The sequence below is a fragment of the Bos indicus x Bos taurus genome, chromosome 19, assembly GCF_003369695.1.
Source record: "Bos indicus x Bos taurus breed Angus x Brahman F1 hybrid chromosome 19, Bos_hybrid_MaternalHap_v2.0, whole genome shotgun sequence".
NCBI classification, from domain to species: Eukaryota; Metazoa; Chordata; class Mammalia; order Artiodactyla; family Bovidae; genus Bos; species Bos indicus x Bos taurus.
In genome coordinates this window covers 212,064-237,991 of record NC_040094.1, presented here as the reverse complement: position 1 = coordinate 237,991, position 25,928 = coordinate 212,064, and the positions used below count along the sequence as shown (strand labels likewise).

General features: G+C 36.7%; 1 pseudogene; it reads right to left on the bottom strand.

Moving 5' to 3' along the window:
• Window positions 1-20,794: 20,794 nt before the first annotated feature.
• LOC113877350 lies at window positions 20,795-21,778 on the bottom strand (annotated as a pseudogene).
• Window positions 21,779-25,928: the final 4,150 nt, after the last annotated feature.

The following is a 25,928-nucleotide window of genomic DNA, read 5'->3' as shown; positions in this document are numbered from 1 at the left end:
TCACTATTCTGCTCTCTTTTTTTTATCCCATCCTTGTATTAACATTTATTTATTTTTTAATTTTATTTTATTTTTAAACTTTACATAATTGTATTAGTTTTGCCAAATATCAAAATGAATCCATCACAGGTATACATGTGCTCCCCATCCTGTACCCTCCTCCCTCCTCCCTCCCCATACCATCCCTCTGGGTCGTCCCAGTGTACTGGCCCCATGCATCAAGTATCGTGTATCAAACCTGGACTGGCATCTCATTTCATACATGATATTTTACATGTTTCAATGCCATTCTCCCAAATCTTCCCACCCTCTCCCTCTCCCACAGAGTCCATAAGACTGTTCCATACATCAGTGTCTCTTTTGCTGTCTCGTACACAGGGTTATTGTTATCATCTTTCTAAATTCTATATATATGCGTTAGTATACTGTATTGGTGTTTTTCCTTCTGGCTTACTTCACTCTGTATAATAGGCTCCAGTTTCATCCACCTCATTAGAACTGATTCAAATGAATTCTTTTTAATGGCTGAGTAATACTCCATTGTGTATATGTACCACAGCTTTCTTATCCATTCATCTGCTGATGGACATCTAGGTTGCTTCCATGTCCTGGCTATTAGAAACAGTGCTGCGATGAACACTGGGGTAAACGTGTCTCTTTCCCTTCTGGTTTCCTCAGTGTGTATGCCCAGCAGTGGGATTGCTGGATCATAAGGCAGTTCTATTTCCAGTTTTTTAAGGAATCTCCACACTGTTCTCCATAGTGGCTGTACTAGTTTGCATTCCCACCAACAGTGTAAGAGGGTTCCCTTTTCTCCACACCCTCTCCAACAATTATTATTTGTAGACTGTTGGATCGCAGCCATTCTGACTGGTGTGAAATGGTATCTCATAATGGTCTTGATTTGCATTTCTCTGATAAAGAGTGATGTTGAGCATCTTTTCATGTGTTTGTTAGCCATCTGTATGTCTTCTTTGGAGAAATGTCTATTTAGTTCTTTGGCCCATTTTTTGATTGGGTCATTTATTTTTCTGGAATTGAGCTGTAGGAGTTGCTTGTATATTTTTGAGATTAGTTGTTTGTCAGTTGCTTCATTTGCTATTATTTTCTCCCATTCTGAAGGCTGTCTTTTCACCTTGCTGATAGTTTTCTTTGATGTGCAGAAGCTTTTCAGGTTAATTAGGTCCCATTTGTTTATTTTTGCTTTTATTTCCACTATTCTGGGAGGTGGGTCATAGAGGATCCTGCTGTGATGTATGTCGGAGAGTGTTTTGCCTATGTTCTCCTCTAGGAGTTTTATAGTTTCTGATCTTATGTTTAGATCTTTAATCCATTTTGAGTTTATTTTTGTGTATGGTGTTAGAAAGTGGTCTAGTTTCATTCTTTTACAAGTGGTTGACCAGATTTCCCAGCACCACTTGTTAAAGAGATTGTCTTTAATCCATTGTATATTCTTGCCTCCTTTGTCAAAGATAAGGTGTCCATATGTGCGTGGATTTATCTCTGGGCTCTCTATTTTGTTCCATTGATCTATATTTCTGTCTTCGTGCCAGTACCATACTGTCTTGATAACTGTGGCTTTGTAGTAGAGCCTGAAGTCAGGTAGGTTGATTCCTCCAGTTCCATTCTTCTTTCTCAAGATCGCTTTGGCTATTCGACGTTTTTTGTATTTCCATACAAATTGTGAAATTATTTGTTCTAACTCTGTGAAGAATACTGTTGGTAGCTTGATAGGGATTGCATTGAATCTATAAATTGCTTTGGGTAGTATACTCATTTTCACTATATTGATTCTTCCAATCCATGAACATGGTATATTTCTCCATCTATTAGTGTCCTCTTTGATTTCTTTCACCAGTGTTTTATAGTTTTCTATATATAGGTCTTTAGTTTCTTTAGGTAGATATATTAACATTTATTCAATGTAGACTGAAATTGTGAATTCTGTCATTTTTACACTTCTGATCATTTTTTTTTTTTTTTACTTTACAATATTGTATTGGTTCTGATAATTTTTATTACTGTAATAATGCTAAACATTTTATTTTCATAAGGTTTCTCTGAAAATTACATTGCATATAGTTGCCAAAGAATCAGCATGGAATTATAATATTTTCCTAGAAATATCTGCTTTTGAAGGATGGCTTCCTGTTACTAACTAAGCCAATTATAGTCCCTTCTCAATTTTAATTGATCTCAGTAATGGTCTATTGCCTTAACTACTCTATCACAGTTTCTTATATGAAACGGCAAGCATTTAGATTCAGAGAATAACACTATTTCATCATTTAATATAAGATCTACCCTTTAACAAAAAGTTAACTATGAATATGTATAAAATAATAATAATAATAATAAAATGGACAGGATGATACTTTGGGGAATGGTGGATATGTTTACAGCCTATGTTTTTGGTAACTCTATCACTAATATATACTTATATTCAAATTCATCAAATTGTATACATTAACCATGTACTGCTCTTTTATGTCAATCATAACCCAGTAAAGTTATTTTTTAAAAACATGTGTATCATAAATGCCTGACCAGTAAAAGACCAGAGTTATTGACATCTTTTCTCCTAGAGAAGATTAAAAAATATTCTGCAATGAAATAACAAATGAAGCAGTGATATAAAAATAATTGAAGAAATAAGGCAGTAATAACACCACGCAGTTTTGAGTATTTGATATTCATAGTTTCTGACTCCAAATCATTCTTCCTCTTAATTAGTTTGAGTCATTCTAGACGGCTGAGCATCCAAGAATTGACACTTTCAAACTGTGGTGCTGGAGAAGACTTGTAAGAGTTCCTTGGACAGAAAGGAGATCAAACCAGTCAATCTTAAAAGAAATCAACTCTGAATATTTATTGGAAGGGCTGATGACGAAGCTCCAATACTTTGGCCACCTGATGCAAACAGCTGACTCATTGGTAAATAACCTGATGCTAGAAAGATTGAGGGAAGGAGGAAGAAGGTGTGACAGAGGATGAGATGGTTGGATGGCATCACTGACTCCATGGACGTGAGTTTAAGCAAATTCTGAGAGATAGTGAAGGAGAGGGAAGTCTGGCATGCTGCAGTTCATGAGGTCACAAAGAACTGGACACAACTTAGTGACTGAACAACAACAATATAATCTTATATGTTTCCTACTTGTTCCAAGAGATATTAAAGTTTCAGTTACTTTATTTGCCCCTTACCTCTGAACCTACTATTTCAATAATTAGAAATAAACAAAGGGCTAGAATAAAACACATAAACAAGATAACTGTAGATTATTGTAAGTACCATAAGTAAATTACACAAAAATGATGTATCAAGATAACCTAGGAGAGTTACTTCTTAGATGTTGTTAAGAGACGTCCTTTCTGAAGGTGAAATTTCAACTAAAACCTAAAGAATGTGAAGTAATCAAGTACTGAATAAATCACAGGAAGAATATTCCAGGATTCCAGGAACCTTTAGGAAATACATTCAGGATTATAAGAAAGAGTGTATTTCCTAAAGATGCTGTCCTGAGATAGAAAATAGATAGAAAATAGATGGAAAAAAGATAGAAAACCTTTTTTGTGTGTGTGTTTTCCTTTTTTTGTTTCATGGGAACTTAATAGAGGCTAGTGTTTCCTTTAAGCCCAGAATGACTGAATAATAGTATTAGTAAAATCAGATAATGTAGGTCCCAATAAATATTTGGATTTTTTTCTAAGTAAATTGTAAAACACTGATAGAATTTGGGGTAAGTGGCTAACAAGGTCAGCTATACATTTATTAAAAAAAAAAAAGATTAATCTTGCAGTTACAAAGATAATGAATTATATGATTGGAAAGGACTAGAAATTACATGTTGGAAGGAGATAGAAAATATATGTGGGAACGGAGTAGAAAATCGAAGAAGGCTGTAAAATTTTAACAATGAGCTAGGCAGTGTTATGGGATTTCTGGCAGAGGATAATGAGCAAAAGTAGAAAAATTGAAAATAGAGAGAAGAGGTAAATTTGACAATTGGAAGAAGAAAAAAAAGATAATATCTGTGACATAATTTGTGTTACATTAGGAACAGGAAAGGGATTTGATTTAGATCATACCTGAATGGTCTAGTGGTATTTCATACTTTCTTCAATTTAAGTCTGAATTTGGCAATAAGGATTTCATGATCTGAGCCAGAGTCAGCTCCTGGTCTTGTTTTTACAGACTGTATAGAGCTTCTCCATCTTTGGCTGCAAAGAATATAATCAATCTAATTTTGGTGTTGGCCATCTGGTGATGTCCATGTGTAGAGTCTTGTGTTGTTGGAAGAGGGAGTTTGCTATGACCAGTGTGTTCTCTTGGCAAAACTCTATTAGCCTTTGCCCTGCTTCATTTTGTACTCCAGGGCCAAATTTGCCTGTTACTCCAGGTGTTTCTTCACTTCCTACTTTTGCATTCCAGTCCCATATAATGAAAAGGACATATTTTGGAGGTGTTAGTTATAAAAGCTCTTGTAGGTCTTCATAGAATGCACAGACTTGGATTACCTTGATTTTGAATGGTTAGCCTTAGAAATGAACAGAGACCATTCTGTCGTTTTTGAGATCGCATCCAAGTACTGCATTTCAGACTCTTTTGTTGACGATGATGGCTACTCCATTTTTTCTAATGCATTCTTGCCCACAGTAGTAGATATAATGGTCATCTGAGTTAAATTCCCCCATTTCAGTCCATTTTACTTCACTCATTCCTAAAATGTTGACATTCACTCTTGCCATCTCCTGTTTGACCACTTCCAACTTGCCTTGATTAATGGACCTAACATTCCAGGTTCCTATGCAATATTGCTCTTTACAGCATGAGGCTTTGCTTCCTTCACCAGTCAAATTCACAACTGGATATTGTTTTTGCTTTGGCTCCAGTCTCTTCATTCTTTCTGGAGTTATTTCTCCACTGATCTCCAGTAGCATATTGGTCACCTACCACCTTGAGGAGTTCATCTTTCAGTGTCCTATCTTTTGCCTTTTCATACTGTTCATGGGGTTCTCAAGGCAAGAATACTAAAGCAGTCTGTCATTCCCTTCTTCAGTGGACCACATTTTGTCAGAACTCTCCACTATGACCCATCAATCTTTGATGGCCTTATAGGGCACGGCTCATAGTTTCATTAAGTTAGCCTAGGCTGTGGCCCATGTGATTAAATTGGTTAGTTTTCTGTGATTGTGGTTTTCAGTCTGTCTTCCCTCTGATGGAGAAGGATAAGAGGCTTATGGAAGCTTCCTGATGGTATAGAATGACTGAGGGGGAAACTGGGTCTTGTTCTGATGGGTGGGGCCATGCTCAGTCAATCTTTAATCCAATGTTCTGTTGGTGAGTAGAGCTGTGTTCCCTCACTGCTATTTATCTGGGGCCAAACTGTGGTGCAGGTAATGAATATAATGGTGACCTCCTTCAAGAGATCCCATGCACACACTGCTACACTCAGTGCCCCCAACCCTGCAGCTGGACACCACCGACCCAAGCCTCTGCTGGAGACTCCTGGACACCCACAGGCAAGTCTTGGTCAGTCACTTGCTGGGTCATTTCTCCTTTCTCCTGGGTCCTGGTGAACAAGGTTCTGTTTGTGCCCACCAAGAGTCTTTTTCCCAGTCCTGTATAAGATCTGGCAGCTCTCTGATAGGGTTACTGGCAACCTCCTCTAGAGGGCTTATGGCATACCCAAGTCTGCTTCACCAAGATTCCCTGTCCCTGTGGCAGTCCACTGCTGACCTGTACCTTCACAGGAGACGTTCATACACAGTTCTGTCTCAGTCTCTGTGGGGTCTCTGGGTCCTTGTACACACATGGTTTGTTTTAGCCCTCTGAGAGTCTCTGGAGGGAATGGGGTTTGATTCAAAGCATGAACTCACCCCTCCTACAATCTTGCTGGAGTTTCTCTAACCTTGGATGTGGGGTATGTACTCCCAGCTGCTCCATGCCATGTAGCCGCCACTTCAGTGCTGCAGCTGGAAAGTTCAACAGTATCTGAACCATGTACTTCCAGATGTTCAAGCTGGTTTTAGTAAAGACAGAAACCAGAGATCAAATTGCCAACATTCCCTGGATCATCGAAAAAGCAAGAGAGTTCCAGAAAAACATCTAGTTCTGCTTTATTGACTATGCCAAAGCCTTTTACTGTGTGGGTCACAACAAAGTGTGGAAAATTATTCAAGAGATTCAAATACCAGACCGCCTGATCAGCCACTTGAGAAATCTGTATGAAGGTCAGAAAGAAACAGTTAGAACTAGACATGGAACAACAGACTGGTTCCAAATAGGAAAAGGAGTATGTCAAGGCTGTATATTCTCACCCTGCTTATTTAACTTATTTACAGAGTACATCATGAGAAACGCTGGGATGGAGGAAGCACAAGCTGGAACAAAGATTGCTGGGAGAAATATCAATGACCTCGTATATGCAGATGACACCACCCTTATGGCAGAAAGTGAAGAAGAACTAAAGAGCCTCTTGATAAAGTGAAAGAAGAGAGTGAAAAACTCGGGCTTAAAGCTCAACATTCAGAAAACTAAGATCATGGCATCTGGTCCCATCACTTCATGGCAAATAGATTGGGAAACAGTAGAAACTGTGGCTGACTTTATTTTTTGAGCTCCAAAATCACTGCAGATGGTGACTGCACCCATGAAATTAAAAGATGCTTACTCCTTTGATGGAAAGTTATGACCAACCTAGACAGCATATTAAAAAGCAGAGACATTACTTTGCCAACAAAGGTTCGTCTAGTCAAGGCTATGGTTTTTCCAGTAGTCACGTATGGATGTGAGAGTCAGACTGTGAAGAAAGCTGAGCACCAAAGAATTGATGTTTTAGAGCTGTGGTGTTCGAGAAGACTCTTGAAAGTTCCTTGGACTGTAAGGAGATCCAGCTAGTCGATCCTACAGAAAATCAGTCCTGGGTGTTCATTGGAAGGACTGATGAGAAACTGAAACTCCAATACTTTGGCAACCTGATGCAAAGAGCTGACTCATTGGGAAAGACCCTGATACTGGGAAAGATTGAAGGCAGGAGGCGAAGAGGACGACAGAGGATGAGATAGTTGGATGGCATCACCGACTCAATGGACATGAGTTTGGGTAAACTCTGGGAGTTGGTAATGGACAGGGAGGTCTGGTGTGCTGCAGTCCATGGGGTCACAAAGAGTTGGACACGACTGAGTGACTGAATTGAACTGAATTGAAGGAACAGGAAAGACTTATGTGATATTTTCATAGTTAGAACATTGTCCATGACATTTTTCAAATATTAAAATATATGATTAAAATGAAGTGATCAAAGAGATATTATGAACATATTAAGTTTTAGGTACTTATGAGACTTTTATAAAAACATTCAGGCAAGTTAATATTTAAGTATGGGACACATTTGGTGTGATTATTCTTACAGGTACTTAAGACAATGTCAACCTTGATAGGTATACTATATTTTCTTCATTTATTTCAAAATTATTTGTTAAAGGTTGTAAGAAAATTTTCTAATATGTTCCTCAATCAACCTGCATCATTTTACACTGTGGACAACCCTCTATTTTGAGATTCTACTTTTTGTCCTCAGACACTGAGCTACAGAATATTGTTTCTGTTTTCACCCTGTCTCCACCATACCTCTTTTTTTTTTTTTTTTTTTTGGTCCTGTAATCTCTATATTTACACTTTTTAATATTTTGTCTGCAATTGTCAGTCTCTCTGTTGTCTCCCTTGACAAACATATCAACTATCATCCCAAACAAAAACTTCCAAGTTACATCAGCTTCTTTATTTCTGCTGAACTCTAATGCCTCACTGGTTATATACTGTATCTTAAATTGTAAAGTTACATTTCAAAAAACAACTATTTTAAATCATAAACAATCTCTTCATCCTTTAATTTTATTATTCAAGGTTCCACATTGAAGTATTTGGCAATTTTTTTTAATACTTTGCCATCCTAAGCACTCCCTCTTTTTCTTTCTTAGGTCTATACTTCCCTGGGTCATTAACACAGTCATTAACTGTTATCCTTAATGGTCGCTGTGTCATGATTCTCGGATTAGCTGGTAGGCAAATGGCAGTATCACAACTTTTTTTTTTATTAATTCATGCAATCTAAACTTTGCTTTTTAGAATAATTGAAGTATCTCTAGCTTCATTTTCAATATATTCCACAATCAGGCTGATATTATTTTTCTTGTCTTACTACCTTATGTCAGGATACATTGAAAATTTGAAAATAAAATCAGTAGAATCAGATAATTTAGGTCACAATACATATTTGAATTTTTTTTTCTAGTAAATTGTAAAATTGATAGGTTTTAGTGTAGGTGAATAATAAGGTCAGCTCTAAATTTAAAAAAAAAGATTATTCTTGCTGTTGTAAAGATAATTAATTATGTGATTGGAAAGGACAGAAATTATATAATTGGAAAGGGGTAGGAACTGGGAGGGAGGAGTAAAATTTTAAGAATAAGTTAAGCAGTGTTACAGCATTTCTGGCAGAAGATAATGCACCAAAGTAGGGAATTTGGATTTTATTAGGATCTCTGGCCTTTTGTATCCATGTTCATATTGATTCTTCAAATATATAGATTGGTGAAAGGTACCTTATTATCTGAAAGGAAGATTGCTCATAATTTGCAGCAGTTGCCCCATGATACCAGAAACTTCAAATGAATGTAACCTCAAATGAGGATACAAAACTTGAAATTGTGGTATTGAAAAATGTCATTCCTGATCATACTCTTGGCATTTTCAGTCTTCTTATGAGCAATAATGAGTAACAGAAAGGCTAAAAGAAAGGGGAATTATCTTTAAATTAGCAACAATGCTTATGACTAAGGAAGAATAATTATATATATAATTATTATATATATATATATATATATATATTCTCCATTTATTTAGAAAGTTATTTTATTATAAAATTATAAGACCAGGTTTTTTTTTTTTTTTTTTTTAAGTAAATTTGTTTCAGATATCTTATTTTGGGTGACTTGAACTAAAAGCATCCCAGTAAATGAACATTCTATTTCTTCCTGGGTTTCAGTTTCTCCTTGAAAAATGTTACAGAAAGCCTTGTCTTATCAAACCAGAAATTTAGGGCTCTGCAGTTCTTAATGTCTTAATCCTGTTTATGCACTGTCTCTTCAAACTGAAGTCTTCTTTTCTGAAAACTTCTTGAGTAAAATGTTGTCAGATTAATTTTATTGTACATAGATAATTTATCTAAATATGTACTATTATAGCATTAGTTACATATTATGTGTATATATATATATATATATATATATATATATATATATATATATATGTCTATCTCTATTGTATTGAATATATTACCAGAGTTAATGGAAATTTTCTTGAGAAAATTGGTGGTATATCATTGTATTCTCTAAAAGAATCATCATTTAAAGTTTGGGTGATTCTGTACTCAGTTTTCCTGCACAAGTTTTTGTGTGTGTGTGTGTATGTGTGTGAAAGATGAATTTTTCACTTTAGTTAGTATTGCAGAAACAAAACTATGATATAAATAATCTCAGTGAGCAAAAATTCATTGTTTCAATAGTGGTATAAGTATACAATATCTAATAATATCTGTTGTAAGTTTGAAATATAAACAGCTGGATAGTTTTTAATAACTTGTTTTCTCCAAAAATGCTATAAATCTTGGAAATAAGCTTTACTTAAGTATTATATTATTTGATCATACATAATGTCTGATGCCTTCCAAAATGAAAGTTAAGTGGTGCACTTTAAGGTGTAGATTTCAATCTTTTGAAGGTCATTATACCAAAGTAAGATAAATATTTTCTACCCACCTCTAAGACACATCTGTTTCAGCCTCTTAGTGAGAATTTCTTGTGGCTGTGTCAGTGACAGTTGGTGGGTCTCTATAACCCTTTGAGAACCTAAGTAAAACCCAGGTGATTCTAATACCCACAAATTATCTTTTGCATCCTTTGGGAAGATGTGATTTGGGATTTGCTCTTTAATAAGATCTCTCCATAGGAATTCAACCAGACATCATTTCAGTCTTCTTCTTCTTCTTCTTCTTCTTCTTCTTCTTTTTTTTTTTTTTGTGGCAGTATGACCTATATTACTGAAGTGAGTTCAAATCCATGACTGCTGGGGTCCAGCCTCGGTGGATCCAGAGAATTCGAAGCAGGGATGGTGTCGGCGAGGATCAGGAAACAATTGGTTAATTAAACATTAATAAAGTATTTGACTGTGTGGATCACAATAAACTGTGGAAAATTCTGAAAGAGATGGGAATACCAGACCACCTGATCTGCCTCTTGAGAAATTTGTATGCCGGTCAGGAAGCAACAGTTAGAACTGGACATGGAAAAACAGACTGGTTCCAAATAAGAAAAGGAGTACGTCAAGACTGTATATTGTCAACCTGTTTATTTAACTTATATGCAGAGTACATCATGAGAAACGCTGGACTGGAATAAACACAAGCTGGAATCAAGATTGCCGAGAGAAATATCAATAACCTCAGATATGCAGATGACACCACCCTTATGGCAGAAAGTGAAGAGGAACTAAAAAGCCTCTTGATGAAAGTGAAAGAGGAGAGTGAAACAGTTGGCTTAAAGCTCAACATTCAGAAAATGAAGATCATGGCAACCGGTCCCATTACTTCATGGGAAATAGATGGGGAAACAGTGGAAACAGTGTCAGACTTTATTTTGGGGGGCTCCAAAATCACTGCAGATGGTGACTGCAGCCATGAAATTAAAAGATGCTTACTCCTTGGAAGGAAAGTTATGACCAACCTAGATAGCATATTGAAAAGCAGAGACATTACTTTGCCAACAAAGGTTCGTCTAGTCAAGGCTACGGTTTTTCCTATTGTCATGTATGGATGTGAGAGTTGGACTGTGTAGAAAGCTGAGCGCCGAAGAATTGGTGCTTTTGAACTGTGGTGTTGGAGAAGACTCTTGAGAGTCCCTTGGACTGCAAGGAGATCCAACCAGTCCATTCTGAAGGAGATCAGCCCTGGGATTTCTTTGGAAGGAGTGATGCTAAAGCTGAAACTCCAGTACTTGGGCCGCCTCATGCTAAGAGTTGACTCATTGGAAAAGACTCTGATGCTGGGAGGGATTGGGGGCAAGAGGAGACAGGGACGACAGAGGATGAAATGGCTGGATGGCATCACTGACTCAATGGACGTGAATCTCAGTGAACTCCGGGAGTTGGTGATGGACAGGGAGGCCTGGCATGCTGCAATTCATGGGGTTGCAAAGAGTCGGACACAACTGAGTGACTGATCTGATCTGATCTGATCTGAAGGATATAAAAAGTGGTGAAATAAGGATAGCTTAGTGAGGAAATTTAGTGGAGAAAAGAGGCTGAATAACTTGCTTTACGTGGAAAGCTAATAAAATACCAAAGCAAGGAATTTACGTCACCTACGTAGGCCTCAGGTGTCCTCCCGTTCTCCCGAAGGAGAGGAGACACTAAGGCCTCCCTGGTCAGATCTTAGAAGCCCAGGTAAAATTAGTAGGCTTGATGAGCCTCCCAGCGCTGCCCCCTCCCCCCCCCCCGCCCCCGCCCAGATGGGAATTCAGCCAGAAGGTGAGAGAAAGAATGACATGGGGAGACCAAGTTTCGGTGAACAAGGCCCGCACTTTATTTTCCAAAGTAGTTTTTGTACCTTAAGTTGTGCATAGAGGATAATGGGGGAAGGGGTAGAGTCAGCAGTAAGCCAGGCTTTCTTCCTGCAAACTTATCATATGCAAAATTTAGGTGATTTACATCATCTTCTGGCCTGGAGGCCTATTAACATTTTAAGACCCTTTCCTCAGAAAACTTATTTTTCTCTAAAGGTGATTAATCGGGCGCCACCCTCCAAAAGCATTAGATAAAGTTGCATTCCTATAGGGCAAAGGTGTGGTGGGCTATAACAAGAAAAAGAATTAACTCAAGGGTCCAAGGTTACAAACATTAAAGCTACTACTCACATTCCTATTCACCAATTATATTAATCAATACACTGCCAGGGACACAGTAGGTAAGGGATATGGAAAGTTAGCAGCAAACATTGGCCCAACAAGTGAAAATCCCTTCACCAATACAATTTCTAATCAATCTTTTAACTGCTCAAAAGAATCTGTATTCAGACAGTTTAGAACATCTCATGCCTCTCACGGTTGGGAGGCTCTGAACAATCATGTGTGGCCAGAAGAACCTATTCAGGCAGGCTAGAGGACTTCCAAAGGAGTTTGTAGGTTGAAACACTCTTGTCACACCCAGGAACTTTATTAACTGGAGCTGTAAGTTAACTCTTTTTCATAGAGAGGTGGTGGGGGACAGCCCCCCGTAAAGTCAGAGGTGTAGGTGAGAGCACAAAGCAGTAAAGTAAGCAGACTCTGGTTTTGGGGGTAGATGCTCGAGAATTTTCAGGGGGACTCCTGAGGCTCGATCCCACCTTTGAGTATGCTGAGCCTCCTTCCTCATGACCTTTGCCATGGGCAGAGTTCCTCACGCTGGCTCCCGGCACATGACATCTGATTAAAGTGTATCTATCAAAGTAACTTCATTGCATTCAGCTACTCATTACTGCAAAAATGCAAACCAAACAGCTAGAATCCAGGGGCCTAACAATGAAATAAAAACAAATTCCATGTACACATTTTGTTTTTATATGATATTCTTTCTGTTTTCTAATTTTACTTCAAAGAATGCAATTTAGCACAGTCATTATTTCAAGAATGGGATAAATTGAATATTAAAGGTGAGGCTATGTCCTCCAAAAAATCTTCTCTATTAAATATATTATTTTAATCAATTGTTTATAATTATATTTCAGGTGAAAAAATGTAGAAGATAAATTCTAGGTAAGGATCAAACATAGTATTTGAAACTAAAGCCTTTATATAATGTCTATAAATTTCCTATCACACAATTTTTAAATACTAAATATTTTAGATATATATTTTCCTGCATTTAAAGAGTAAGAGAATCAAGTAGAAACAAAAATGCCCTGGAGAAATGATCACCTTTGGGGCTTAAGTTCTCTTTGCAAGAACATTTTTTTTTTTTTAATAATCATATAATTTTCCCCTTTAGGCCTTAGATTTAAAGCTGGAAGTTGGAGTAAATGGCAAAATGTGATTTATATAAAGTATAGATACAGGCACATGGACAAATCATGTATATTTTGAACGAACACAAGAAAAGAGATTCATGTTAAATACATTGAGATGGTTATATAGTAAGATTTTGTTGTTGTTTAGTTACTAAGTCATGTCCAACTCTTTTGTGACCCAATGGACTGTAACCTGCCATGCTCCTCTGTCAATGAGATTTCCCAAAAAAGAATACTGGAGTGGGTTGCCATTTCCTTCTCTAGGAGATCTTTCCGATCCAGGGCTCAAACTTTTGTCTCCTGTATTACAGGTGGATTCTTTTCAAGTGAGCCACTGGGAAGCCGACTTCTTTGGTTAAATAAATAAACATGAAAAATGTATTCATTTGCTTGAGCAGCTGTAACAAAAATACCAAAAACAGGTTTCTTTAAATAAAAGGATGCATGTTGATGTATGGCAAAACCAATACAATATTGTAAAGTAATAAATAAAGAAATATGTGTTCTCAGTTCTGAAGTCTAAAAGCCCATGATCAAGGGGCTTCCCTAGTGGTCCACTGGTTAAGACTTCACACACAGTGGGTGTGGGTTTGATCCATGGTCAGGGAGTTAAGATCCCACATGCCTATGGGCCAAAAAAAGCAAAACATAAAATGGAAGCAATGTTGTAACAAATTCAATAAAGAGTTTAAAAGCAGTCCATATCAAAAAGGACTTCCCTGATGGCTCAGCAGGCAAATAATCTCTTGCTGATACAGGAAGTACGAGTTCAATCTCTGGGTCAGAAGATTCCTGGAGGAGAAAAATGGCAACCCACTCCAGATTTCTTGCCTAAAACATCCCACGGACAGTGGAGCCTGGAAGACTACAGTCCAAATGGTCACAAAGAGTCAGGCACAACTGAGCAAATAAGCACACATATAAAAAAATCTTAAACTAAATTTTAAAAAGTCTGTGAGTAGGAGGTTAGCAAATTTGATTTCTTCTGGGGCCTCTCTCCTTAGCTTGCATATAGATGGTCCCCTTCTTTCTGTATCTTCATGTGATTGTCACTCGGTTTGGGGTACATCGAAGTGTCTGGTGTCTCTCTATGTGTTTTAGCCTCTTCTTATAAGGACACCTATGATATTGGATTAGGGCTCACTTTAATAACTTGTTTTAACCAATTACTTCTTTAAAAAGCCTTATCTCCACATACACTTAGATTCTGAGATACTGTGAATTGAGGCTTCAACATACAAATTTTGGTAGGACACAATTCTACCCATTACATCTTGGAAGAAAAAATAAATAAATACAAGAGGTTATGCCTGGCCCAATAATGGCAAAATTTCACAATCTGAAAAACATAATTATTCTGAGGCTCCTTCTGTAGAAACCTTGCTTCTTGAAGTCTGTTCTGATGAAGACAATTCAAGGTATTAACTATCATCATGAGAGTATTATCAGTATAGAGAAATACTGCAAACTATGTATATAGTTTGGAAGTTTATGCAATGAGTTATAGATATATATTTAATATACTTTTATATATCATTTAAATCTTTGTCTATATGGATTATATAAAAATTCTAGAAAAGTGTCTAAAAAAGTAAAAATAGTATTGAAAAGGTCATATTGCATTTTAAGGACATTAATATGGTATATTTTAGGCACAGTAAAATATAAAAAATGTGAACCATGTGTGTCTGATCTTGAAAAATGATGACTTGCTACCACTGCTCCCAATAAGAGAATTTCCACCATCCTGAAATGTTCCTCAATGTCTCTTTACAGTGAATTGCTCCACACTCTATCACAAAGCATAGTACTTTTTATGAGCATTTTGCTTTTTATTCTAAATTATTATGCAAATAGGTAAATAATTTACCAACAACACAGTTAGAATATGGAAGAACCCTATTGAATCTATTTTATAAACAAAAAGCAATAATGTATCATGTTATAAGGACAAAGCTATTTATTACAGCACTTTTTATAGTGGCAAAGAAATAAAAATCTGCAAAAAACTAGGTCCATCAGTGCCGGGGTCCAGCCCCGGTGGATCCAGGGAATTCGAAGCGGGGACGGCATCGGCGAGGATCAGGAAACAACTGCTTAATTAAACTTTAATTAAGGATATAAAGAGTAATGGAATAAGGATAGCTCAGTGAGGAAATTCAGTGGAGAAAAGAGGCTGAAATAAGGATAGCTCAGTGAGGAAATTCAGTGGAGAAAAGAGGCTGAATAATTCAGCCAGAAGGTAAGAGAAAGAACGACATGGGGAGACCAAGTTTCGGTGAAGAAGGCCCGCACTTTATTTTCCAAAGTAGTTTTTATACCTTAAGTTATGCATAGAGGATAATGGGGGAAGGGGTAGAGTCTTGCAGCAAGCCAGGCTTTCTTCCTGCAAACTTATCATATGCAAAATTTAGGTGATTTGCATCATCTTCTGGCCCGGAGGCCTGTTAACATTTTAAGACCTTTTCTTCAGAAAACTTATTTTTCTCTAAAGGTGATTGGTCAGGAGCCACCCTCCAAAAGCATTAGATAAAGTTGCATTCCTACAGAGCAAAGGTGTGGTGGGCTATAACAAGAAAAAGAATTAACTCAAGGGTCCAAGGTTACAAACATTAAAGCTACGACTTACACCAATTATATTAATCAATACACTGCCAGGGACACAGCAGGTAAGGGATATGGAGACTTAGCAGCAAACATTGGCCCAACAAGTGAAAATCCCTTCACCAATACAATTTCTAATCAATCTTTTAACTACTCAAAAGAATCTGTGTTTAGACAGTTTAGAACATCTCCTGCCTCTCACAGTTGGGAGGCTCTGAACAATCACATGTGGCCGGAAAAACCTATTCAGGCAGGCTAGAGGATTTCCAAAGGAGTTTGTAGGTTAAACACTGTCACACCCAGGAATTATTAACTGAAGCTGTAAGCTAACTCTTTTTTTCAGAGAGAGGTAGTGGGGGACAGCCCCCCGTAAAGTCAGAGGTGTAGGTGAAAGCACAAAGCAGAAAGTAGGCAGACTCTGGTTTTGCGGGTAGATGGGGGACTCCTGAGGCTTGATCCTGCCTTTGCGTATGCCAAGCCTCCTTCCTCATGACCTTTGTCATGGGCGGAGTTCCTCACGCTGGCTACCGGCAGTGATAGAATTCCAGTTGAGCTATTCCAGATCCTGAAAGATGATGCTGTGGAAAGTGCTGCACTCAATATGCAATATGCACTCAATATGCAATATGCCGGCTCCCAGCACATCAGTCAAAGATTAGCCAAATGAAAAGAGACCAATGTATTCTCCACAGTTGCATGCTGTGATAAAGTGTCACAGTCTGAACAAACATAATTATTCTGAGGGTCTTGCTATAGAAATCTTGCTTCTTGAAGTCTGTTCTTCTGAAGTCAATTCAAGGTGTTAATTTAATATTATCATAATAGTATTGTATCATGTATCACTTTACTAATTGCCATGTATCACTGTATTAATTTTCAATAAAAAAATTTAAAAAGAAATTTTTATTAACTAAAAAGGATAATGTGATGCATTCTCAAATTAGGATAGTAAATTGTAGGAATAGAATGCATCATGGTTTTTTTAAGGCTTTCTTATATGGATGAAACTTAAGATGCTTTTAATATTATTTAACTTCAATAATGGATTGTGAAAAGTAAAGGAAATTATATAATTTGAAGAAAATATGTGACCAAAATTGTCTACAGTACACTATAAAGTGTTACTCTAGAAAATAAAATGTATTCATGACAATAAATATATTTACCGACAGGATCCAAAGGTACTGTAGCAAGTAAAATTGATGTTCTTGGAGAAGACAATATGTGTTTTTAAATTTAATTTGCTATCATTTATTTCATTGATTTATTTTAAGAGGTAAATTTTTCTATCTTTATAATGTTAAAATTAATAAATAAAATTTGTATATATTTCCAGTGTGCAAATATGATATTCTGATATACATGTATAAAGGTGAAACATTATCATAATCACCTAATTAACATCCATTATATCACAGGTATAGTTTTTTATTTTTTCCTTTTGTGGTAACACGTTCTTAATAAAGTAAATCACAGTACATTAAAGGAGGGACAAGTAAATAAAATACATGTGTCTAAGATAAAGAGACTCTGATTCATACTTTTATTTAATTCCCCAAAATTTTCAGTTTGAATGCTAGACTGAATCAAAATGACTGGGGTAGTGTTTATAACCTTTTAAAAATCTAAAAATTGTCTATTCAAACAACTAGGGTAACACTAATGTATAAGGAATCTGTTCATTTGCTGAGTGTTAGTCGTTCAGTCATGTCTGACTCTTTTCAACACCATGGACTGTAGCTCGCCAGGCTCCTCTATCCATGGAAATCTCCAAGCAGGAATACTGGAGTGGATAGCCCTTCCCTTCTCCAGGGGATTTTCCCCACCAAGGGATTGAACCCAGTTCTCCCGCATTGCAGGCTAATTCTCTACCAAGAGCTACTGGGGAAGCCGTGAGTAAATATAAAAGATGAAGCATTTTGTTAGCACAGAGTTCATGCAAAATACCTGATCTGTGTATACAAGCTGATGAAGAAAGCAAATTAACCCTAGAGTGTATCAGATGTCTCTAACCTAGGTTGTCATTGCTATGAATTTTCAAAATATTTATGTCACTTTAGTCAATGACTGTATACACACAATCCTTCAAGCTAGGCTTCAGCAGTACTTGAATCAAGAATGTTCAGATTACAAACTGGGTTTAGAAAAGGCAGAGAAACAAAAGATCAAATTGCCAAGGGAAATTCTGGAAAAAAACACCTATTTCTGCTTCACTGATTAAGTGAAAGCCTTTGACTGTGTGGATCACAAAAAATTGTGGAAAAATTTTAAAGATATGATAATGCCAGACCACTTGACCAGTCTCCTTAGAAACCTGTATGAGAGTTAACAAGCAACAGTTAGAACCTTACATGGAACAACTGATAGGATCACTTTTGGGGAAGAGGTACAACAAGGCTGAATATTGTCATCCTATTTATTTAATGTATATGCAGAGAACATCAAGTGAAATGCCAAGCTGAAATCAAGATTGCTGGGAGAAATAACAACCTCAGATAAGCAGATGACACCACTCTAATGGCAGAAAGCAAAGAAGAACTAAAGAACCTCTTGATGAGGATGAAAGAAGAGAGTGAAAAAGCTGGTTTAAAACTCAACATTCAAAAAATAAAAATCATGGCATCCAGTGCCATCACTTCATGGCAACTAGAAGAAAAAGTAGAAACAGTGACACATTTTCTTTTATTGGGCTCCAAAATCACTGTGGACAGTGGCTTCAGCCATGAAATAAAAAGATGTTTGCTCCTTGGAAGAAAAACTATGACAAACCTAGACAGTGTATTAAAAAGCAAAGACATGACTTTACTGACAAAGGTCCATATAGTTAAAGCTATATGTATGTAGTCATGTATGGTTGTGAGAGTTGGACCATAAAGAAGGCTGAGCACCAAAGAATTGATTCTTTCAAGATTGTGGTGCTGGAAAAGATTTTTGAGTGTCCTTAGGGCTGCAAGGAGATCAAACCAGTCAATCCTAAAGGAAATCAACCCTGAACATTCAGTGGAAGGACTGATGCTGAAGCTGAAGCTCCAATACTTTGGCCAACTGATGTGAAGAGCTGACTCAATGGAAAAGACCCTGATGCTGGGAAAGATTGAAGGCAAAAAGAGTGGAGGGTGGCAGAGGATGTGATGGTAGGATAGCATTACTGACTCAATGGACACGAACTTGGGCAAACTCTAGGAGATAGTGAGGGATAGGGTGATATGGTGTGTTGCAGTCCATGGAGTGGCAAAGATCCAGACACAACTTAGTGGTTGAAAAATAACAACAACAAATAAATGATGAGATAACTCATTTTTCTTGAATCTGCTAATACTAAATAAACTTGTTTATCAGGAGACTAGCATAAACCCAAACTAACTACACTGTGTGACTCTGTAAAGGGAGACTCAGAGTTAGCCAGAAGTCTTCTCATGGTTCTTAATTTGAATATCTTCCCAAATCCCCACTGTATACTTGAGATAGAAAATATTAACTCAATCTGACTGAAAATTTAATTAGAGACATACTTTATTTTATATATATCATATGTTCTTGAAATAACTTGTTCAGGTATAATGATAAACTTATTTACTTTCTTGCCTCTAGTCTAATCTACACATCATTCATGGCTTAATATTCTTTACCTTTAGTACAGTGCCTGCTTTAACATATATATTACTAATTTTTGGTCCATTGTACTCCATTTTGACTAATAAACACATATTAACCTATGCAAGTCTGAATTTGACCAAAAATTTGGTATGATTTGCCTTATTTCTAAATAATATAGGTTCCAATATGATCTTGAAAATCACTTGAGACTTAATCATCTGACTACTATGCCAAAGCCTTTGACTGTGTGGATCACAATAAACTGTGGAAAATTCTGAAAGATATGGGAATACCAGACCACCCGACCTGCCTCTTGAGAAACCTATATGCAGGTAAGGAAGCAACAGTTAGAACTGGACATGGAACAACAGACTGGTTTCAAATAGGAAAGGAGTACGCCAAGGGTGTATATTGTCACCCTGCTTATTTAACTTATATGCAGAGTATATCATGAGAAATGCTGGGCTGGAAGAAGCTATTCCAGACTATTAAGCTGGAATCAAGATTGCAGGGAGAAATATCAATAGCCTCAGATATGCAGATGCCACTACCCTGATGGGAGAAAGTAAAGAGGAACTAAAAAGCCTCTTGATGAAAGTGAAAGAGGAGAGTGAAAGAGTTGGCCTAAAGCTCAATATTCAGAAAACTAAGATCATGGCATCTGGTCCCATCATTTCATTGAAAATAGATGGGGAAACAGTGGAAACAGTGTCAGACTTAATTTTTTTTTTGGGGGGGGGGCTCCAAAATCACTGCAGATGGTGATTGCAGCCATGAAATTAAAAGATGCTTACTTCTTGAAAGGAAAGTTATGACCAATTTAGATAGCATACTAAAAATCAGAGACATTACTTTGCCAACAAAGGTCTGTCTAGTCAAGGCTATGGTTTTTCCTGTGGTCATGTATGGATTTGAGAGTTGGACTGTGAAGAAAGCTGAGCGCCAAAGAATTGGTGCTTTTGAGCTGTGGTGTTGGAGAAGACTCTTGGAGTCCCTTGGACTACAAGGACATCCAACCAGTCCATTCGAAAGGAGATCAGTCCTGGGTGTTCATTGGAAGGACTGATTCTGAAGCTGCAATTCTAATTCTTTGGCCACCTCGTGTGAAGAGTTGACTCATTGGAAAAGACTCTGATGCTGGGAGGGATTGGGGGCAAAAGGAGAAGGGGACAACAGAGGATGAGATGGCTGGATGGCATTATCGACTCTATGGACATGAGTTTGAGTGAACTCTGGGTGTTGGTGATGGACAGGGAGGTCTGGCGTGCTGCGATTCACGGGGTTGCAAAGAGTTGGACACGACTGAGCGACTGAACTGAACTATGCTTATTCAGTTAAAGTGGAGAAGAGTACTGGGATATATGAAAGGAAGCATTTTATCCTGAAAAATACGAAACAATGTGATAAACATTTTTTATTTTTCATGCTTTCGTTGGACTGACAGAGCATTATACAATGATTTTGGACCCACATTTGCAACTTGTATTAAGATATTAGTTGGGAATTTTGCATTGATTAATGAAAGTTCTCCTCAGAGTGTCTTCTACATCTTTGTTCCTTAGGCCATAGATCAACAGGTTGAGCATAGTGATCACCAAGATGTAAATCACAGAAGCCATTTTATCAACAGCAAATGTGTGGCTGGACTTGGCTTGCAGGTACATAAACAATAATGTTCCACAGAACACGACCACTGCTGTCAGATGGGAACTACAGGTGGAGAAGGCTTTTTTTTTTTTTAATAAATTTATTTATTTTAATTGTGTATCTCCCCTTGGTTGAGATCATTCTGAGAATGGTCACGAGAATGAACATGTATGATACAAGAACAATCAAGAGGGAAAAGAGCAAACTGAAGCCTGAAAAGATCAAGATGATCAATTCTAACTCATGTGTGTCAGAACAAAGCAGAGATATCAGAGGGACAGAGTCACAGTAAAAATAACTGATGACATTAGAGCCACAGAAGGACAATTTAATTACTTTAACAGTGAGAAATAGTGACATGAAAGTGCTGTAGAGTTAGGGAGTAAGTACCAGCCCAAAACACACTCTCTGTGCCATGATGACCATGTAGAGAAGAGGTTTGCAGATGGCTACATACTGGTCATAGGCCACTGCTGATAGAATGAAGAGTTCAGTGATAATAAAAATCTCAATGAACGCCAGTTAGGTGGCACACAATTGTAGGAAATCATATTTTTGTGCACCACAAAGTTGACCGTCATTTTTGGGCCAATGACAGTGGAGTAACCAAGATCAGTAATTGACAAATGTCTAAGGAAAAAGTACATAGGAGTATGTAGCTTGGAGTCCAAATGGGTCAGGATAACCACGCCCAGATTGTCTCTCACTGTGACCAAGTAGATGACCGGGAAGATTCCAAAGAGAGGCACCTACTGCTCAGGATTGTCTGTGATCCCTGTGAGGACAAATTCAGTCATCTTGTGCATGTCAGTATGATTGTGTTTCTCCATGGTGTCCATCCTGGTTACCTGGGTATAAAATCAATACTTTATATTTTCAGTGGTATCATCTAGGAGAATTTAATACATGATATGTGAGTCATTTTCTTTATCTAAAATTATAAATACAGATTCATCTTCCCATCAGGTCAAAACTACACCCACCTATATTCACATTTCAATGTAAGTGCCTAAAGATCAGCTTTTTTAATTGTTATGTAAGTTCTGATATTAACCTTTTCATTGTTGAGACAATAGATTTCAAGTATATTCATCTCAACTGGAACCTATTATACAGAGTGAAGTAAGCCAGAAAGAAAAACACCAATACAGTATACTAACACATATATATGGAATTTAGAAAGATGGTAACAATAACCCTGTGTACGAGACAGCAAAAGAGACACCAGTGTATAGATCAGTCTTATGGACTCTGTGGGAGAGGGAGAGGGTGGGGAGATTTGGGAGAATAGCATTGAAACATGTATAATATCATGTATGAAACGAGTTGCCAGTCCAGGTTCGATGCACGGTACTGGATGCTTGGGGCTGGTGCACTGGGACGACCCAGAGGGAGGGTAGGGGAGGGAGGAGGGAGGAGGGTTCAGGATGGGGAACACGGGTATACCTGTGGCAGATTCATTTCGATATTTGGCAAAACTAATACAATATTGTAAAGTTTAAAAATAAAATAAAAGTTAAAAAAAAAAAAAAAACATATTTCTAGCTAAACAATTAGATAAGTAGCTGGGTTGTCCTATCCATGAAATTTCCCTTTTATAAAGCCCTGAATGATATAAGTAACTGCCAGCTTGATTGATCCTACTTTTCCCTTTCTGAATTTTATACTTCCTGTTCTTAAGTTTTAAATTAACCAATAATAATTTAATGTAGGCACCCCACCCTTGATCACAATAAAGGCAGAACCATGTTGTCCTCTCTTACTCTCACTCTTTCTTTCTTTCTCCTCTTAACCTCTCTGTGTGGCCTTGGGTGTGCCATGTACCCTCTCGAATGTGAATAACAAGACTTGTTTTTCAGTTACCTGAAACTTGTTGGTGGGGTGCATCTTGTAATCATAAAAGAATCACAAGTGATTTTCCAACCACAGCACTGGCTCTGACCAGGGACATGTCTGTGCAGCTCACCACAATAATAGGGGCCACTTGAGTGACCACAGGCAGTCCTAGTTGAAAGAATCACTATCAACAGGCTGAGACCAACACAAAGCACATTCATTGAAACTTTGGGAAATTTTACTTTAAAGGGACAAGACATTTTGAAATGATTGCTTTGATACAGCTTCTATGGCCTACTTGTTTTTACATGGTCTTTTTAAATACACCAAAAGATCTGTCTATTATATTTGAGCTTTTAAAAAATCTTCAGATAATTTTAAAAACAAACATCTACACTCAAACAATAAACCTTATACTATTGACAATCATCTTATCTGTTCAAAGTTGCAAGGCATAATAAAAAGATTCTCTGTTGGTAGACTGATGAATTACATGGTGAGTAGAAAACCTGAAAATTAAACATAAATTTCAATACTTTTCATTTACTATAAACTCAGCTTGTTTATCCAATACAAAATGAAATGCCATAATGTTTTAATTTTCAAATTTTGCTATTAATATATTAATCCTAATTTGCCATAGTGATTGTTTCTGACAATTGAATCACCTCTAATGGTCTTCCAATCACACACACCCCTCTTCTGAAAAAAAAAAGGGGGGGGGGTGGGCTTGATCATTCTGATTAATTATGAATCTGGTTATTTATGGAGACCCATGTAAATAGATCCACTGGAAAGAAGAATGTAAATGAATACCAAGCACTGATAGGGAACTGATAGTTTACCAGGAACTTTCCATGTATTAATTCACACGATCCACACAATAACTCTAGAAAGTAAACAACAGTTGCCCCTGGTACTTGTGGGGAATTTGTTGGAGAATCCACTGAGGATAACAAAATCTACAGATGCTGAAGTCCCATAGTCCACCTTCCTTATCCACTGGGGATACTCTATCTGTAGATTTGGCCAACCATCACTGGTAAACACAGTGGTGTAAGTGCTGAGGGGAAGAAAAAAAAAAAAAAATATATATATATATACACACACGCATATAAGTGGACCCATATAGTCCAAAACATGTTGCTCAAGGGTCAACTATATTAGCATAATCCATTTACATGTCAAGAATAAAATAACTTAGTCAAGATCACCCAGACAATAACTGGCAGAATTAGAATGCAAATAAAAGTAACTTTCTTCAGAATATATTCTCATAAACATGGCATTTTTCTGTTCTACCATTGTCATCTTGAGTACATAGGCAATGAAAAATGGAGAAAGGGAGGCACCCAGTAAGCAAGGATAGAAAAATATCCTTCTTAAAATAGGTGGCACAGCTTTAAGTTCATTTGGAAAATTAAGATAGTCTAAATGCATTGCTTCAGAGTCCATACAAAATGTCTGTCCCATACATTAATCTTGTTGATTGGAAAAGTATACTGAAAGGAAAGAGACAGTTTTGCAGAGCATAATGCCTTCAAGATCTTTGGTGATGATTGGGTTTAAGCTGTATGCCCTGAGAAATTTGCAGACCAGTGTTTTCTACTTACCTTACTGGAGACTTTGCATTGACTTTCTACTGTTTCAGTCCTCCTTGTCTATTGCAGAATGTTTTTAAGTGTTTTTCTATCCCTTTGAGACTCATTTTTTTTTTAAACTTTGAACTGATTCAAAGATTAAAAAAAAAAAAAAAAAACACAGTGAACATAATTACCTTAGGGAGAGTGCCTTGAATATCTGTTAATTATTCTCCAAATGTCCCATTAGGAAAACTCAAAATATTTCATGCCCTGGTCTAATTGAATAAACTATAAAATTAGTTTATTTATATCTTTATATATTTGTAGTGATATATATATATATTTAGTGGTATTTATATCACTAAACATTGGGAAAAATAAATATATTTCTGTCAGTATCTCAGTTACACAATTTAATGCATGTATTAGGTATGTTACACACACACAGTGTATGAGTAAATGAAAAAATGACTTTGTAGAAAAAGATTATGCAATGTTTGATAACATAGCATTCATTAACCAAGAATGTTTTTGATGGATATATAATTATAGGTTGACACAAAACAATGTTTTATGGTATGTTGTTTCTGTAAAAAGATCAGTGATAACTCTTATGTATCTTTCATCTTCATCTATATTGTTCATTTCTATGTTATTAATGCTTTTATTTTCAGAAACCTAATATGACAGGCCTAGGTGTAATTTCCTTTCTGTTTATCTTGCTTAGAATTATTTTAGCTCTGTATATCTTAGGATTATCTTTTTTAAAGTTTGGAAAAATTCTGGCCAATATATCTCTCATTGGTTTTTCAGTCATATGTATTTTCTTTTTTCCGTTTTCCTATTTGAATATACAGCATTTAGGTTTCTATTGTTCTACAGATCAATGAAACTATTTTCATGGTGTTTATTCAGTATTTTGGCTTTATGAGTACCATTATTGTGATGTGTTTAGCTGTAGCTATCATTTCTTTTTCAGTACACTATGCTGTTATGCTCATTCAATAAATATTTTGTTCCTCAGTTTAGTGTTTTTATTAAATGATTCAGTATATGGAACATATTTATAATATGTTTTAAAGTCATTGCCTGTTAATTATATATTCACTGACATTTCAGGATCTGTTTTAATTATCTCCTGGGTGGGGGGGGGGGTGGTCACATGTTCCTGCTTTTGCATTTGTCTAGTATTTGTGACTATATGCTAAATACTGTGAAGAAATACAGAATAATGAGTGCTGCAATTTTCTGTTGTCTTCCTAAAAGAATGTTAAATGTTTTAAACAAGAATCAACTAGCTTCTTCTGTGACTTGTTTTCAAACTATGTGAGTCTAAAGTAGCTTTTATTATACCTTTGAGATCCCTACTGGATGCCCAGGTGTAGAACAAGGATTCTACTCTCTGACTTTCTGGAACACTGATGTCTTCTTGTTCTGTGTGATCTCTGGGATTGTTTAGCTCACAATCTCATGATCATTATTTTAACAGACTTCTGCCCTTTCACTGTAGGCATGTCCAAATTAGTTTCAGTCACAAACTCAAGGAATATAATTACTTTAA